The 17,840-nt window shown below is 34.3% G+C and overlaps 1 protein-coding gene and 2 non-coding genes across 4 annotated transcripts in view; 1 reads left to right on the top strand and 2 right to left on the bottom strand.

Moving 5' to 3' along the window:
- Positions 1-17,840, bottom strand: part of LOC124635651 (ras association domain-containing protein 10) — a 142,452-nt gene that overhangs the window by 3,408 nt on the left and 121,204 nt on the right. For both annotated transcript variants that reach the window (XM_047171588.1, XM_047171587.1), the window contains one exon: positions 11,372-11,405. The gene's annotated coding sequence lies outside the window, so the exon portion shown is untranslated. The remainder of the gene's footprint in view (positions 1-11,371; positions 11,406-17,840) is intronic.
- On the top strand, positions 13,808-13,880 carry Trnaf-gaa. Its single transcript has one exon. It is a non-coding gene; the product is annotated as a tRNA-Phe (tRNA).
- Trnaf-gaa lies at positions 17,759-17,831 on the bottom strand. The gene has a single exon. It is a non-coding gene; the product is annotated as a tRNA-Phe (tRNA).

Below are 17,840 nucleotides of genomic sequence, written 5' to 3'. Positions count from 1 at the left end.
TTAAGAAATCTTAGTAGATGATAGGTAATGCCATTTAGATATACATAGATAATTGTCTACTTTTGTAACTTTTGGTTTAAGCTTCGCAGTGAAATTAACCTACGATTAATAAAGGCCAATGCAACATGATTATTAAAAACTGATGTTAATTAAAATACATAATTGAATACTAATTTCAAAGTAAACAGTTGTTGCGGAAAAACGGACGTTGACCTTATTGGCGTTATTACAAAAAAGTTAAACTTTATAATTAAGACTGTCTGTTTCGTTTCTAACATACAATAGAATATAAATGGGCCAATTAACTGCAAAATCATGTGAGACTGTACCATATAAAGTAAAACCTACATACATAGGAACAAGTTACTAGACCACACGATATCCAAACTAATATTATAAATGCGAAAGTAACTCTGTCTGTCTGTCTGTCTGTCTTTCTGTCTGTCTGTCTGTCTTTTCTTCACGCCTAAACTACTGAACCGATTTGTGTGAAATTTGGTACAGACATAGTTTGAAACTTGAGAAAGGACATAGGATAGTTTTTATTACAAAAAAAAAAAAAAATTATTCCGGACATATAGCGCCATCTATTGGTCAAATCAAAAATCTGCTGGTAGTCACTATTCCACGCGAACGAAGTTGCGGGCAAAAGCTAGTACCTAATATCTCCATAACTTCATAAAACAAAGAACTGAAACACCAACCCTAAAAAGCTATATAACTCGCCAAACCCATTTTACAATGCCTATAAAGTACCTATTATATAAACCATAAAAGCGTCCATAGGGGATAGAACCCAAAGGTACGGTCTACAGTTTCGTCGGAAAATTCTCGAGCTATCAAGAAAATAATGGTTTGGCAAACTTTCCGAACGAAACACGTAACATTGCATAAGTTTGCACAATTTTGGTGCCAGTCAGTGGCAAGTCTGGTAGGGTGGGGTTGCCAGGAAACAACCCATTACCGAGGTTGGGGTAGCTTTTGCATGTAATGCACTCGCGAAATGGATGTCGATTAGATTTCGGAAATATGTATTTACATGGTAAAACGGTAGGGTAGTTGTGGTTTGTTTACTAGGCTACTGTTTTTTGGAAATAGGTTAACAAAAAGCTGTTAGGGGATGCCATGTTAATCTAATTATTTGTTTTAAAATAAACTTTGTTTGGTGTCATTTTCTTTCATTCAAGCAGCGCTTCGTTACTGCACTGTAAAGCTAAATACCTATTTAGCTTTACAGTGCAGTAACGAAGCGAACTGCCCTTGCCCAAGGTGCAAAACTATCTTAAAGAAAATATATTTCTTTTGCTCCGACTCAACATGTAAAGCATTAGGTAGGTATGTTTCAATATATACATAACGCTATCATCACAATTCTACGAATTTAATTGACAGGTGAAACGGACAAAAGTTCAATGTGTCCTCAAGGCGAAGTTTATTATTGAATATAGCCAATAAAGTCAATGAATCCACACATACTCTCAAAGCCCTTAACTTCAATTTACAACTAAAAACGCTGATAATCAACCCAAACCACAATCAAGCTATACAACAGAAAAATTACATAACAAACCCTTTTACAGGCTTCCAGTAATTGTAGCCTAAATCACGAATAGCGTGTTGCCCCGTTAAGCCCACAACATACCATAATGTTTGTAGACGCAAAAATCCATACACTACCATATATTTCTAGGAACTTGAAAATGTGGTGGTAATTTGGGGTGGTTCGTGACAAACTACCATTAGGAGTTTCCGCCACCCTGCCGCCCCTATTTTTCAACCCCAGGTAGGGCGATGGCCGATGTTTTTATGTTAAATATTTTCTTATGGGGTGTCTGCGTTTTTGGCGCCGATAGCCGGAGGTATGGTAAATCGTTGGACGAACGAACTTTTGAAATTGTTACCTTTAACAAAATCATAATGAAGCTGTGCAAAACATCAAAATCAGCACATTTTGAACGTTAAAAAGATATGAAAAGATATCAGCCAAAGCCTTTCACAATCTGCAAGATTTTTTGAAATAACTGCACTATTAAAGTGATTTCTGGTGGATTCCTTCAAAAGGAATACGAGAGCTAACTATGTCAGTTCACACAATCACCGAATAAGTAGTGTAATATTTAGATTTTAATCCATTTATATGATCGAAGCCAATTCCTACCAAATTCCTCCTGGTAGCAATTAGGTAGCAACTCTCTATATGTATATATTTCGAGAAAATCGGTGAGGAGTGACAGCGATCCTGACATTAAAAACTCTTTCTGATTTTAATTTGTACCTTCATAAATTAAAGTCAGGATTAAAATCAATAGTTTCTGCTAAAATGAATGCTAAAATATAAAACCTTTATGATTACGAAGTCGGAAAACATAGCTACACAAGAATATATATCCTGGCAATATAATAAGAAGCATCTTGTTGCTACCGAGTTAATAATGTAATAGATGTATTAAGACGAGTTAGGAATAGCGAGCCACAAGCTACGGTAAGCTACGCCTACCGCTATTACGTTAAAGTGATGTGTTTTTATCGATAGATTAGTGGGATTTATCGATGTTACTATTTGTTAATTATTGTGGCATTAGTACTTGTTAGGTGTGCTTAAGTAAAGTGAATTATTAGTGCTGTATATCTTTTTTGTATAAATCATGACCAACGTCATCATTTTTCTGTCCTTATTCCATTTTTTTTATTTGGGGTCAGCGCAGCAAGATTTTTCTAATAATAAATCGCTACTAAAATTATGTTAAAACTTACGCTAGCACACTTTAGACTGTTTTTTGCGTTAGTGCATGTTTCCATAGAATGGTTTTCTATTTTCCTTATTTCACTTATACTGGCTCTTATTTTGTACCTATTTAGTCCTAACATGGCGTTATATCCTAGTGTTTAAAAATCCACCTTAAATCGCAATATCGATACACTTTCCCATCTCTAGTGCGCAAATTATCGGTAGTCCTTGCCCGCTATAATAACAGACCAAACGCCGCTGCTGCACGCAAGGACCAAATGAATTACGTGATACACACGAACTTATAGGATAGGCAGCGATAATGCCAACATAATACTTTAACCGACTTCCCAAAAACGAGGATGTTATCATAGTCTTAAGCTCAGCAGTCAGTAGACAGAAGTTTGTGAGGCCAAGACGACGATATTGTAATTAAGTCTTAAAAATACAAAGTCTGCGGTAAGGATTTAATTTAAAAAAAAGGCAAAGTCATTTATTTCATTCATTTAGGCCTTTACAAGCACTTATGAATGTCAAAAATATAACTAAGTTTGATTCTGGTTGCCCATTCCAAAAGCAGCTTCCTACCAATTCGACGGGATATTTTTTTAACAGGTTCATTTGACTAAGATTGTAGAAATCACAAATTCGGTATTAACTCATGCATCATTTCCCGAGTTTCTGATTTCATTTAGTCTTCGTTTATAAAAAAAAAGACAGCTTTATACAGCTTTTCACCTGAAACTTATCTCACCGTTATAAAAACTTCTATCGTAAGTTATTTTTCAAGCGCCATGAAAGTCCATAGGTAGGTAACCTAACCTGAGTAACCTGATACGTAATTGGGTGTTCCCTACGTGGTTACCAATTACCGAAATTGACAACCGTAATGGTTATTTTGGCTATTTATAGGTGCTCTACCTCTAGAGTGGTGTGAAAAAGATTAATACATAGAGAGGTAAACTGTGCATAATTAAAATTTCATAAAATCAAGAGCTACTTAAAAAATATTTGTGATTTGGATAAATATGTAAATTTGAGTAAGCCTATAATATAGGCACTTATCAATGATTTAGGTTTGTAAAACTTGAATAACTTGAAAGATAATAAAAAAATCTTCAATATGCGATATGCACATAGTACAACAATCTACCAATACTTATTGTAGTTTTATTGCTCCACGCATGCGCTTTAACACCTAAATGGCTATATAGACTTACTTTATCTATGGTATATATTTTGATGCCGCCGGGTTCGGGCTGTCTACGATTTTCGTCACTAGCCTGGAGTGGAGGCTACGCTGCGGTCGTGAGCCTCCATTCCAGTCTAGCCAATACTCAGTTGTTTAACATAAAATAGAATAGTGAAACTAAAAAAAAGATACAGCCTTTAATTTTTATATTTTTCCTGTATTTTTTCTCGTTATTGTGTGTGTGTACTCAGAGAGCATAAAATATAAAAAATACAAATCGATACTAATATTATAAAGCTGAAAAATTTGTTTGTTTGAATGCGCCAATTTCAGAAACTACTGATCCGATTTAAAAAAAAAACTTTCAGTGTTAGATAGCCCATTTATCGATTAAGGCTATATATAGGCTACTTTAATCCGGGTTGGTGAAGAAGTTCCCACTTAATGCCGGTGAAACCTCTTGCAGAAGCTAGATGATAGATATATCTCTGTTAATATTTTTTCACACCAAGAGACATCTGTTCATGCGTATATCAAGATGTAACAAATAGTGAGTTACACCTTGTTTAAAATTCGCTTGTCAATCTTTTTATCCATAAACCTGACATAAAAATTAAGTATTGTAAACAAAGGAACATGAGTTCATAATATTCATGGATAAATGAGCAATTTGGAAGATCGGTAGCAGATGTATCCCGTGCTAAATTAAAGGGTGTGTGCCTTTAATTTCTCAGAAACGAGGTAAAAACTGGATACTAAGCAGTATAGTACAATGCAAATGTTTTTTTGTGTTAGGTCAGTAATTTCAGTGTACTAAATAAAAGTAGAGTGTATTTAAGAAATAGTCAATAACGAAGTGTCAATGTAATCAAAATCAACAACACTCGTGTTTTTAAGCGCATTTTTTTATATACCACTGCTTTTTTTATAAATTATAATATACAAAACTGACTGCTAGCAGTTTCATTCGCGTTTCGTAAGAACTACTCTCGATAAAGATCCTATTGAGATTAGCACGTTCAAGCAAGCAAGCAAACAGACAAACAAACTTCAACTTTCTAATTTTAGCAGAGATTCGATTAGTACCACCTTGTATTTTTAAACTAGTCTAAAAATAGACATCTACCGCTCCCCAAAATATACCTAGAACAATCAATTATAACTGACTAACTAGCAATTTAACTATATACTAAAAATAACTACCGTTTCTTCATCACAAAGCCTTCTGGGTATTAATAGCTTCGAACCAAGGGCACCACCTCCCAATTAGTGTAATTCACCCGTTATTGGCACGAGTCAAAATTATCCTCTCTTATTAAATTTCTAAGAAGTGAACCGATTTTTGAAGATAATGGCTTTAGCGATTGGGTGGGATTTTAAGTTCTTTTTTTTTAGTTTTTAGAGGTACTTAGGTGTGTTTTATCTTGTTGAGACTAACCCCCTTACTTATAAAATCTCTAATCACCTTCTAAGCTACATTTTAACTAATCACTACTTAAAGTCTTAAGTAGTGATTAAATGTTAGTTAAGACATGCTTAAGCAACGTTCATAAGTAAGAATTTCCTTAAACAGCCCTTAAGTATTACTTATATTTAATTCACGTTTATAAGTAAGGCTGTAAGTTATGATAGGTTATTTAAGAATATATCTTTATTTTTTTATAGTTTTCGGTTTCACTCGCGTCCCGTGGAAACTTCTGACTGTACCGGGACAAAATATGTGGCCTATGTTATTCGGGAAGAGTGTAGCAACAGTGATAACAATTTTCCAATCGGTGCAGTAGTTTCTTAGCCTTTGAAGGGCACAAACAATAAAAAATCGCCTTTTTATTACAATAAGTACTAGTAGTATAAATGTTGTTATTTGCCTACTATTTAAAGACCTTTCCTTTCTTAAACGCATGATAACTGAAAATTGCATCTAACAAATAATACAGAACTTTTCCCAAATCATCTTGTCGCATAGTGATGTCGCACGCCATTACATTTGTTTTATCGATATCGACATTTTCTCACGAATTCTCATTACATCGTCATTAAGCCCTTATCTCACCTCAACTGTACTTAACCGCTTTGATACAAAGATATGAGGAAGTCGCAGCATTGTTTACTAAACTGACTCCCATCCGTCTAGCGATCACTTGCAAAAAGGTGGCACATGAGGCTTTTAAAACGTTAGCGTCAGGACCGCCGTCACAATTCTCCGATCCTCTCGAAATACATATAGAGAGTTGCTACCTAATTGCTACCAGCTACCATTAGTTGCTACCAATTGCTACCCTCGTGGTTTTGAAGATATTCAGCATCCAAAGGTGACAGCCATTCTGATATCAGGATGGCTGTCACTTTTCCCAGTGTGAAGAAACGGCGCAAAAGTATTGAGTTTTTTTTTACCCAGAGTTGCTACCTAATTGCTACCCTCCGGAATTAAATTTTGGGCCACAACGATTCCCTGGATAAAAAGATATTTAAAAAATGAGTTTTTACGCCCTGCCAAATTAAATTAGCAAGAAGTCAGTTAATACAAATGAGTACTTTTGACGTAGGCGCTATCTATTATAATCCGACAGCTGATATAAATGCGGCCGAAAAGTGAACTAAAGCAAGCCGCCATCTTTGAACATCATTTTTGATTAGGTGTATTTATAAATGTTACTTGTTGAATGAAATTTCCCGAAATGTGTTTTGAAAATTTTTTAGTCCTTAAAACTAAGATTTCACATAGGTGCCCGCTTTTTTTGCAAAAGAGTCTATTTTAAGTCAGTGACTGAAATAAAATTATTTTTTAATAAAATCAATATTGTTTTACTGTGACCAAATCAGTTCATGTTTTACGTAGAGTTGGGTATGATTTTTACACGACTGGCCTTACTAGATGTTTTCGTGTTAACAATCGAAGGCTGAGGTAATTATAATAAATACTTTTTTCATGCATTTCGGGAAATTTCATTTAACAGGTAACATTTATAAATACACCTAATCAAAAATGATGTTCAAAGATGGCGGCTTGCTTTAGTTCACTTTTCGGCCGCATTTATATCAGCTGTCGGATTATAATAGATAGCGCCTACTTCAAAAGTACTCATTTGTATTAACTGACAGCTTGCTAATTTAATTTGGCAGGGCGTAAAAACTCATTTTTTTAATATCTTTTTATCCAGGAAATCTTTGTGGCCCAAAATTTAATTCTGGAGGGTAGCAATTAGGTAGCAACTCTGGGTGAAAAAAAACTCAATACTTTTGCGCCGTTTCTTCACACTGGGAAAAGTGACAGCCATCCTGATATCAGAATGGCTGTCACCTTTGGATGCTGAATATCTTCAAAACCACGAGGGTAGCAATTGGTAGCAACTAATGGTAGCTGGTAGCAATTAGGTAGCAACTCTCTATATGTATTTCGAGAGGATCGGAGAATTGTGACGGCGCTCCTGACGCTAACTTTAAAACAGCGGGTTGGCATAACCCGCTATTGCGCACCGGACCCGCTAAACGTTTATGAAGATGAGGCAAATCTCAAAACAAACTTCAGCCTTTTTAATACCATTTATGTTGCTTGTAGTAGCTCACTTTTTGTGGTATCAGTATTTATGAAGTCTTACAATAAAGAATGTCCTGGAATTTAAGAGTAACCTTTACACATTTTATTCAAAGAAAAGTTTTGCACAAAAGTATAGTAAACATTTAGTTTTGTCAAAGAAAATAATAATGTATATACATTTCATTAAAATAATAGAAATATTCATTATCTTAAACGCGGTTCTAATTTATTACCACAACACTACATTTTATCGCCCGCTGGTTTCAGAGCCCCACCCGCCCATCAATCATTTGACGACGTTTTTCGTAGACATAGCGTACATCGATACCATGTTTCTCTTCCCTATTTGTATTGTGAACTATTTTACGTGGAACTGGTTCCAGACACAAGTGCACTGAGAAAGCATCGACCCTTAACATCGCCTATAAATAGATTTAAAAAATTATTGGAGGTTTTATATCCTAGAAAACGAGGCTACAAAAAAAAAACTTCAATATTTAAGAACAGCCAAAAGAGTTTATATTTTATTGTGGTCACTGATAATTAAGCTTATTGATTATACAATTTTTCTTTGATCAGAAAATATAATTGGGTATATAACTAAGAGAAAACGACATTCATTGTTTTAGTGTCTAATTTTATCAAAAATTCAAGTTTTGTGAAGTCGTCGTTATTTTTCAGTCTAAAAACTGTAAATTGCATGAAAAGAAACTTATTCCATAATAGTCAGTAATATACAAACTCAATATTATTACACAAAAGTAAACCGTGACAGCAAAATAATCAAACCTATGATAACTAGGTATGTACCTTTTTTTTATCAGAATCTAAAAATTATCAAATGACCCCTTCCGCTGTGGGTTAGCAGAGATGAGGGAGTGTCAGACTCTTACTGACTAAAAACCGTCGTGTTCCGTCGTAGACCTTTTATGTACCAGGGCCGCGGTATCTCTTTCGAACAATCCTGCAGCCCCAATGATAAGTATGTATCTACCAACAAGCTTATAAAACCACAACATTTCCGGGCGGGCGACACGTCACAAAAAGCAGACAATAACCAGCCGTTAGCAGTAACGTTACCTCATCTGTTACATATGGATTACAGGAGCTAACCGACGATTAACTTAGAATAGGTTAACTATTGGTTCGTGAGTAACTGTAGCATCTGTGATGAGGTGTGGTGCAAGGCATAAACGAAAAGCGCAAAATAGATAAGGAAGTTAAATTATCATTACAAGAAAGATATAAATAGTTTATAGAATAACTGAAACCCTTCCACTCTAATTTATTGCTAATCTAATGACTAGATTCTGACAAAATATTATTTGTAAGATTTTATAATGTAACTGTTTGCTGTTCCTTAAAATAAAAAATAGTTCACAACAAAAATGTGACATGTCAACACAGATTAGGTACTAAATTTAGGTAGATATTCGATTCCTCAGCTAGCATAGTATTCGCTCACAAAGCTTGCAATTTTGCAAACATTTTGTTAATGTTGCAATTTTTATTTGTAATATGGCCTAGGTGTTGCTTTAGTTTCATATTTTTTAACAAATGTTTACAAAGTTTTAACTTAATTTAAAAAAGCATTTTTACAGTTTACAAATAATGCTATCGGGAATAAAAATAACAAAATCTCCTTTCTCTTCTAACTTAGACCCAAAATACAAGATATTTCTCAATCGGAAGACAATGTGCTAGGAAGTACACAAACAAACAATACTACACACGGTCACACGGGATGTCAATGCGTATGCGCAATAATTTGTATGTAAATTAGCATCGATTAGAACAAAGCTTCCAATATTGTTGAGAGATTAACGAAGTAATTAGTAACGCGTGAGAAACTGTATTTTTATTGAAATCTATATGAATAATATAAAGGTATTGGAGTAGGTAAGGGTATTGTCCAAAATATCATCTTGCATGCCTTCATATACTCGGGGACATAGGATCATAGTAAATTAAAACAGATTTGATTTTTTTCCACGCTTATAACCTAAATTTTCAAAAACATAAACTCACTAACACAGAACATACTTCAAGCTTTTAGTCGGCTGACAGTTTGTTAGGGCTCATAAATCAGTTTGGAAATGAATGGAAGTACACTCATCACACATTAGACCGACTAACAACTTTGATTTAATTCACGATTATCTTAAAAAAAAATAACCAACCACCGGAAAAGCTGCCGGCCGACTTAACTAACACAAAATATTAATCAAATTAACTCACATTGTGTCACGCAGGTATGTACAACCGACATTGTACATTGTAATATTTTTTCCACATTCTTAGTGCACGTTACATTTAATTACCACCCATTATCTCAGCCGTTAACATAGCGAGTTGAGTAATTATAATTACTATTGTTAATTAAAACTTTAATACGGCTCTAATGATAGTTGAAGTCTTAGTAAATATAAATATATTTCATCGGGTAACATAGATATATCAATACGTTTATACTTTTATATCAGCTACTGGAAGCAATTTCACCTGCGTCCTAGGGGAACTAACTTCAAGCACTTAGATAAAAAGTAGTCTATATTGATTTTATATACTTGAAATGTATATTACTGCCAAGTTTCATCAAATTCGTCTCGTAGTTTTTGCGTGTTAGAGGAACAAACGTTCATACATAAACTTTTGTGTTTATAATATTAGTAGTTAGAGTTTATAGGATTAGTACATCTTTTGTATTGTTTTATTTATACAATCTTCTTTGTTATTCTTCTGTCTTCTGGTCTTCTCTTCTTTGCTGAAAGAGACTACATTGAGCTGTGGCATCAGGAAATTCACGGGCATATACAAAACTCCTGTGAATTCTCCCAGTGCCAAGACTCAACGTAATCACATCTTCTTTTCTCTTCTAGAAGTTGGCTGTAAACCATGACACGAGCACACTACCTTAAATCTAGCTGAAACTAAATCTACCGTATCGAGTATTTAAAGGACCAATTAAATTGTCGGCCGACTAAAATTGTACTGTTTACTGAGGATTAAAAACTAAGCTAAAATACGAAGCTAAACTATTTAGCTTAGCTTAGCAGCTAGATTTAAGTACAACTAAATATGTAATGCAATTTATCCATATAAAATAATAAAATGTTTATTTTTGTATACTGCTACCAATGATGACTTGTCTCACACACATGACAAATGACTGCCATACCTACCCACCGTATCGTTACCACAATATATTTTCGCAGTTAGTAAAATAGTTACACGCGACAGTTTCGGCAATTACTTACAGTTATCTTATGGTGTTCCGTCACCGCAAGTTTCCGTAATACCCACTGCACACAATTCCAGCAGTATTATGGTATTATCCGCAGTTTTAAGCTTAACTATCCAAGTTTGTGGTTGACTTTGACAACTATTATGGAGGTAAAGTGATTCTCCGTTAGGATAGTTTGTCTTTTAGTACCTGAGCAGTTTTTTTCGACAATCCGTTAGTTTTGTAGCTTATAGGCCTTGTTAACTTTATAAAAATGTCAACCTTGCTTGCGTACCTACTAATAGATTTTCCGCACGTCCGTTTTTTGGCCGCTCAGAATGTGTCGTCGGGAGAAAAACCGAGCGACATAATCCGATCGTATGAAAGCGCTGATAACGAAGTTCGTAGGTGTGTAAGTTTTATGAAATAAATAAATAATCTCGGGACACACGGTCGGTTAGCCCCATGGTAAGTTATTAACTTGTGTTATGGGTGCTAACACGACTGATAAACTACATATATACATATTGTAATACCCAGACCACGGCCAACAAGCATGTTCATCACACAAATGTCGACAGAACCGGGAATCGAACCCGGGACCTCAGGATCGGCAGTCCGGCATGGTGATCATTGTGCCATCGAGGTCGTATCTTATTTAATAATAGAAAATAAATATTCATGTCTTACCTCATACGTAACTGCTATCCTCTACTGTTGTTATCTGTAACAAATAGAAGAATCTTTCAGAAAAGCTATTTCCTTAAAAATAAAAACAGAACTAATAAAAAGGTCCACTCTATCAATACTCCCCGAATTATGACTAACTCTTAAAAAACAAATTGGAATTGCCAATTTGTATTTGTGTCCAAATAATCACAAAATAGGTATTTTACCTATTACCTACGTGGCTTTCAAAAATAGCTAATGTTATTACAAACACAGGCTGCCTCATCTATGAAAGAAAATATGAAGAAAAATTATGTAAAAGCAAGTAAATATTTGAAAATCTGTAACCCTACAAAATATTTGGGTTAAAAGTTCATATGCTTAGACACAACACGAAGCAACCTATTTCAAAATGATATTCAACAAACAATTTTCAAATAACAGTATTCACGTTCACAAACCATGTTATCAATAGATATAATTTATTAGTTTCTCACATAAATATGTATGAAGCTCTGTTTACACAGTCATTAGTGTCAAATTAAAGCAACTCATTTGTATATCTCGAACTGTTCATATTTGTTTAATAGACCACTTTGTGGTACAATTTTGAAGCAAGGACGGTTACTCGAAAGGCGGATAATGTACGTAAAGGTGAAACTATTTTTTTGTTTGTTTGTACTCAAAAGGCTCCAAAACTGCTGAACCGATTTGAAAAATTCTTTCACTGTTGAGAAGCTGTATTATTACCGGATGTTATGTGCTATATTTTAAGCGGGTACGGAAAGAAATTCACCTGAAACGCGGAGGAAACTGTGAGAAACCGCTAGAGTATTAAAAAATTGGTGTTCATGAAATAAAAACGTGTAATTTAATTTACACTGACCAATACGAATAATAAGCGGCCGTTCCCAACATTCTATCTAGGTATCGGTTGATTTGCTTACTAGGTATAGAATTTAGACATTAAACCCTGTATGGGTCATGGGTAATGCCAAATACCTAATTTTGGCCGTAGGTCAATAAGTATGTAGTTAGATACCCTCGTTCCTCAAACCTCCTAAACTCTATTACATCAACTTCTTATACAATAATAACCAACCTACATTAAATATTAAACTAGTATATAAATAAACAGAGTATCTAAACCCCCCTAACAAAACTCGATGCGTCATCGTTCCATCAAATTAACGTAAGAGGGGTGTTGCCAGCTCTTTGTGTGAGAACCTATTGTGTGTGACTGATGACGTAGGGAAATATATGTGTGGGAGTTTATAGTATTTTTGAAGGTAAATATGAAGTAGGTAGGTAAGCTGAATAGAACATGGGAATAGCTGAAATTGAACTTGTTTAGAGTCAATGAGGGATCATAGTGTTGAAAATTGGTCTAGAATGTAAATGAAAATAGTTCTGATTGAAAAAATACTTAAATATGTGGTATGTAGGTACTTATTGGAGGTATAGAACATAAATGGCCCAGATTTAAGGAGATAGCTGAAGAGGAAGTTGAAAAGAGCCTAAGATGGACAACAGTACGGAAAAGTGGTCTAGAATGTACCTAAGTGAAAATAGGCTGGTATGAAAAAAAAATTGTATAATGATATTACAGAATGCAATAGGAGTACTACAGAATACAATTTTCATCGAAAGACATCACAAAAGTAAACCATAAAGTAAAAAACATGGGAAGATCAGATCATCTGCAAACTGCATTCTTCGGTCAAATCGTCCAAATCTGGTAGAAATCACAGAAATTAAAGACAAATTCGAAGGACGTCACAGGATTTGAATTTTACTGACAATTGAATCTGACAGATGATCGATCGGTCTGGATAAGTGCGAGACTCCCTTGATTTCGATTCGTTCGGTGCTGTCGCCGCGTTCGGCTCCGATAGGTAGATATGTTTTAACCTTTACAGTCTTACTTATAAACGTGAATTAAATAATAAGTTGTACTTAAGGGGTGTTTAAGAAAAAATCTTCCTTATAAACGTGGCTTAACTAAATCATTTTCTTAGCAATGTCTTAAATGAGCTGTCAAATTAAGTAGCCTCACACCCTTGTTTACACCCGCTAATTAGCAAAATGGCTGGATTCTTACCAGCTGATTTTTCATTTCCGGTTTATTGACAGCTCAACTTTTTAATTTTATATTTTACGGATGCCATTGTTGCCATTACACAACGTTTTGATGACAAATATTTTTTTAAGCTACCAACATTCCGGTAGTGTTGAGAAATTAGTATGTTTTTATGTCATTATCTGTTCATTACTTAAGACATGCTTAAGCAACGTTTACTACTTAAGGCTTTAAGTAGTAATTAGTTAAAACAATGCTTAGAAGATGATTAGTTGATTTTTATAAGTAAGGCTTTTATTGTTTAAAAAAACGGCTTATTATCATCTCTTTAAGTAAATACATAATGCTAGATCGATAATTTTGACAGAACATGTATAGCCGAAATAGCTCAGTTGGGAGAGCGTTAGACTGAAGATCTAAAGGTCCCCGGTTCAATCCCGGGTTTCGGCAGTCTTCATTTTGTCATTAATGTTCAGGAAAATATGAATAAAATTGTGTCTGAATTCAAACTATCTGAAGAGAAGTGAAGGGCATTATTTATATTTTGAACTCTAATAGCAACCTTCCAACAAAGGCATAAAGTCGAAAATCGAAAAAAAGCAAAAGTAACCTATTAACGATACAATAATAACAAAACCTTTCACATTTCCATACATTTCATCCATTATCAGGTATAAAATATTCATACACGCGCATTGTACGGTAAGCAATTACTTATTAAAAATATTACCGCCAACCTAAATTACACCTTACTGCTTAAACATAAAGTTGATTTTACCAAAGCACCATTTTCTGTAGCGGTATTTTAGTTTGTTGATACTCCGTTGCCATGGTAACGGGCTAAAAAAACAACGTTTGAATCAGGTGGTTGCTTATGTTTATTTTAGTTACCCTGCTTTGAATTTTAGTGCTTTTTATAAGGTTTTCCGAGTTTCCGACTAGTTGACAGTCCTGATAGTGGGTAAACAAATTTTAATGGATTATGCTTGAATGGTATAATATTTTGAGGTTATGTTCCTGCCGGTCTGACAGTTATTTTAATAACTCTTGTGGTTTAGTCTGTGAATTTTTCGTAGGGTATTTTAGGGGAAAACATGGCTAAAACGGAATTTTATCATAATTTTTCTAGTCGTATTTCTTTTTGGGAAATAGCATGATATTAGACTTCAAAATTGTATTTTTTATACAAAAAAAAAAGAGATGTGTGTTCCAAATACAAAAAAAAAATAAAAAATCAAGTAAGGTAAAGTAAAATACAATTTCTTTCTGCTTCATTAGGTACCTGCCTTAAGATAATATCAAACTACAATCACCGATTTATTCACAAATCATATTTTTTCTATAAGTAGTCAAAATAAACTCGCGTGTTCTAACCTCTGACCACCCTTACCTTACCTTTAACACCACACAGATTTTATAGGTCACATTTTATAAGCTTACCTTATTAAAAAAACACTTGCCGTGATTTAGGTTAATTCATTTTTATGGCAACACCGTTAACCTTTGCTTGACATTAGTGTGTTTGAAAAATTATTTTTATTTTTATAGAAATGTTTGTTTAATGGGTTTTGTACATGACGCTTTATTTCGATAGATATCGCTCTTTTTTATGTGTTAAAGAAATATTAAAGTTTGTTATTAATATACAAAAGAAAGTGTAGTTACAGTTACTAGTTACTTAAGGGAATTAAGACCTGCATAATAAGCACATTGTAATATTATATCCCACCCAAAACAAAAATGTGAAAGACTGCCAAGTTCGATAATATGGGAATGCTTCGCCTATAAAAGAAGTGAGATCTGAATAAGTACCAAGTTCCATACACATACCTCAGTTAAAAATAGTTACTTTTTAATGATGTTACCTGGCAAGTTTTCACATACCTTGTTATAAACCTACTAAACGCAATGAATCCAGTATTTAATTTTCTATTAAAACTTGCCAAGTAACATCATTAAAAAGTAACTATTTTTAACTGAGGTATGTGTATGGAACTTGGTACTTATTCAGATCTCACTTCTTTTATAGGCGAAGCATTCCCATATTATCGAACTTGGCAGTCTTTCACATTTTTGTTTTGGGTGGGATTTCATTTATTTTTGTAAGGTTGTTTATTTTATTTTTTTCTTATGATTAAGTTAGTTAAGGAAATGGTTCATTTATACTATCTTTTAGATTTTTAAATATGCACTATGCTTCTTACAAAGAAATGAACTAGATTAACTAAATGGACTAGATTTACCAACTGACTGACATGACGTTATCATTTATTATGTTCGTGGATCAAAGTTACACATTCGTTATTTTCGAAAGTGATTCACACTTTGCCGTTTTCAGATATTTACTTTACTTTGACTAAATACAAACCTTTGTACCATTCGAAGGTATATTATATAAATATAGATTTTAGTTCGTTTTAGTTCCTTAGGGGTATAAATTTACACCGGGTATAAAACACCTTCATTATTTTGAAACCGACTCACACTTGGCCATTTTCAGTTTTTTTCCTTTACTTTGACATAAAGACCTACCTCCATGCCAAATTTCAAGTCAATACGACCATTGGAAGTGGTCTAGGTTTTTGATGAGTGAGTCAGTGAATCAGTCAGTCAGTGAGTGTATAGTAAAAATAGCGATTTTCTGACGTCAATATCTCAAGACCTACAATAGGTATATTAATGAAATTTTGTATTTTAGATAAGTGAGGGGGTCTCAACAGATACTAGAAATTTGATATGCGTAAATAAAATAGATTTTGAGTTACAGGGGGGTCGAATTTGGCCCGAAATGGTTCGTGTAATATAACCCACGGCCGGTGTGTCTCTTTTTTTTTGCTCGAACTTGGCGGACACACTGCCGTGTGTCTAGAAATTAGAAAGTAACACTGTCAGTTTGTAGTCTTTTCATGCCAAAATTTTGGTATGCAGATAGTCTAAAGCTTGACAAAGGACCCTAGCCTATTTTTTACCCGGATGCGGGAAAAAGTTCCTTTGACACCCGGGTGGAACCACGGGGAACGGAGTTTATTTCTATGTATATAAAAATTAATGTCACTTTTCTTTGTAATTTTATAACTCAAGAACGGGCTCACCTCTCTGAACCAAATGTTTATGCTCTGGGGCCCGATTCTTCTAAGTTAATAATGTCAAAATCGAATAGAAATCGAATCGCAATATGATCGCAATAGCAGTTTTAACCATATCGGGCATTCTGCTACTAATATAAGATCAATCGTATTCTAACGACATTCGATTGGTTTGCGATTGGTCTGCTATTTTAGTGATTTTGATCTATACGGTAGTTTGCTCTACAATCATATTGCAATAGTTAATCATTTGCAGACGAAATGATTAATTATTGAATGACAGAAAAGGATAAAAACGTTTATTTCAAAGAAAAAATAGCGGAATGCCACAAACATTTCAATCGTAATCGAGTCGGGATTGGATCGCAGTCAAACGTGAATCGTGTGTTGCTTAAGTAAAATTAGAAGAATCGGCCCCCTGTACGGACTATTTAGTAGATGGTTGATATCAAGTTTGCACAAAATCGGTCGAGTGGATTTTCATTTAACAAAATGGTGGACTTTATACCTACGTAGTGAAGCACGTATCGCTGGCCACTAGTTTATGTATGAAAAACGTAACTTAAGTTAGACGGTTATCGCTCTAAGGAGGGGTAGTTTTAATTACTCAGTGAGAGGGTGGGAACTTTTAACGGTTCATTTTAACTATGGGAAAATGTTTTTTTTTTACCTTCGTTCGTGACTAGGTGAGTAATATTATTTTAATAAATTACCTAGGATTGGACAACTCGATATTTTGTTACAACATCTACATGTAATGCAGTAAATATTATTTTTCAACAAACAGACTACTATGGGAATATCATCAACATACAAGAATGATTTTGACGAATATTTTATCAATTTACTGCTACAAATTAATTATAGTTCGGCCATTCAGAGAATGCGTTCCTGACACGTCGCGATTGAACTGACGACGTAACTTTGCAATGGCGTTGCAGTTACGATAAAAATATTTTTGCTGGTTGTTTACCGTTTTAACAATTGAGGAGCATTAAAACAACATTATTATATCAATAATCAATGAATGTTATTACCTACGTCGTCAGTTCAATCGCGACGTGTCAGGAACGCATTCTCTGAATGGCCGAACTATAATACAAGACATCGGTTTCAATAGCGACAGAAAGTGATGCCTGACGACCATTCATTGTGGGAGTATAATAATAATTTATTATATGACCGTGATTAACATGCAACTATTTCCAAATTACTAACATTTTTTATTGTGACAAAAAGAGTTGCCGAAACCCGGGATTGAACCGGGGACCTTTAGATCTTCAGTCTAACGCTCTCCCAACTGAGCTATTTCGGCCATGAATGT

The sequence above is a fragment of the Helicoverpa zea genome, chromosome 13 (assembly GCF_022581195.2).
Source record: "Helicoverpa zea isolate HzStark_Cry1AcR chromosome 13, ilHelZeax1.1, whole genome shotgun sequence".
In the NCBI taxonomy this organism is placed as follows: domain Eukaryota; kingdom Metazoa; phylum Arthropoda; class Insecta; order Lepidoptera; family Noctuidae; genus Helicoverpa; species Helicoverpa zea.
Note: the sequence above shows the minus strand (reverse complement) of the source record. Positions and strands in the feature narration are given on the sequence as shown.